The sequence below is a fragment of the Vicugna pacos genome, chromosome 7 (genome assembly GCF_048564905.1).
Source record: "Vicugna pacos chromosome 7, VicPac4, whole genome shotgun sequence".
Lineage (NCBI taxonomy): Eukaryota > Metazoa > Chordata > Mammalia > Artiodactyla > Camelidae > Vicugna > Vicugna pacos.
The window spans coordinates 70,211,239-70,212,840 of NC_132993.1; the positions used below are offsets into that span (position 1 = coordinate 70,211,239).

The 1,602-nt window shown below is 34.8% G+C and overlaps 1 non-coding gene across 1 annotated transcript; it reads right to left on the reverse strand.

Annotated features, from left to right (window-relative positions):
* Positions 1 to 338: 338 nt before the first annotated feature.
* TRNAP-AGG (transfer RNA proline (anticodon AGG)) lies at positions 339 to 416 on the reverse strand. The gene has a single exon. It is a non-coding gene; the product is annotated as a tRNA-Pro (tRNA).
* Between the last annotated feature and the right edge of the window lie 1,186 nt (positions 417 to 1,602).

The window sequence follows — 1,602 nt, forward strand, 5'->3', positions numbered from 1 at the left end:
TGAAGTATACTCAGTTTACAATATGTGTCAATTTCTGGTGTACAGCATAATATTTCAGTCATACATGAACATACATATTTTCATATTCTTTTTCACCATAAGTTACTACAATATATTGAATGTAGTTCCCTGTGGTATACAGTATGAACTTGGTGTTTACCTATGTATATATATTATCTATCTGTTTATAGTATCTGCAGTGTAATATCTTTGTGATAACTGGTGAGACCCAAACAATCATGCCTTCTGGTAGTTAGATGGGAGAAAGGACAATTCACTTTTAGTTTTTGGGGGTTTTTTTGGTGGTGGGAGGTAATTAATTTTATTTATTTATTTAATGGAGGTACTGGGGATCGAACCCAGGACCTCGTCCATGCTAACCTAAGCATGTGCTCTACCACTGAGCTATACCCTCCCCCAATGAGAATTCACTTTTATTAACTTTTTGTTTATCAGAACATTTAAACTTGAAAAAACATTAGATCTGAGAAATTTGTCTCACTTGTAAGCACCTTAAAAAATATTTTTATTAAAAAAAAAAAGAATGAAGGCAAAACGAGCTACTAATAGAAGGGAAAATTTGCTGCCAGAGAATAAGCTCCATGGAATCAGTATGCCTGGATCCCATCTTAACGTCATCAAGGCAGAGGTGTACGGATCAATGCTTGCTTTAGTGGTTTATCTAGTCCCTCTTTAAAACCACGGTTTTCTTCTTTAATAGAGAATGATGAGTGATTTTTTTGTAATTATAAATGTATTTCTTGGATCGATGTGGTATTGATAACTACATAATTATATCACTGTGGCATCAGTGTTTCTTAACCTTTTTGGGGTACCGCTGTAGATACTTGGTAAAAGCTATGGAATCTTTGCCTCAGGGAAAAAAATGTACACAAATAAACACAAGTTTTGTGTAAGTTTAGAAATATTTAGTGACACCTTAATACTCTTCCAGAGGTATCCTCAGAGTTCAATTCAGAATCTGTTTAAAATGCTTCTACGTTCTCAGGTAATGACAAAGGAATCTGTAAGAGAGTGGCAAGACCATTTTTTCATTATATGGGCCTTCCTGGTAGCAAAATGATCTTGGTGATATTTTCTCTTCCATTCTTGATAAATAGATATTAAGTCCATCTTTCTACTATAGTTTGGTTCTCACCAGTACAAATGGAAGTTAGTGTTGCTGTGAATCATCAAAAATAATCATTATTTTCAAGGCATATAGACTAAGTTGCTTACATAGATTTGTTTGAAGCAATTTAGGCTCCTAAGTATATTGTAATTACTTTTAATGTTGTATGCATTTCTTAGTATATATTATCCTAGAAGAGACAGAAATCCAGAGATGTATTGAATGACAGGGGAAATTTCTCATATATTGGATGATGAGTGGTAATTTTCTGGTTGTCCCCTAATTGGTGATGAGAACCCAAAGCTTAGAACAAACAGGTGCTATGATAAATCGGCTTGCTTCAAGTCTTGGCCTGGCCATACTAGCTATGTAACCAGGAGCAAGTCGCTTCATCTTTCTTCCCCCAGCCTCCCCAGTAAAATGGGAATAATAATAATGAAAAAATAGTGCTCACAGCAGTTACACTTAGC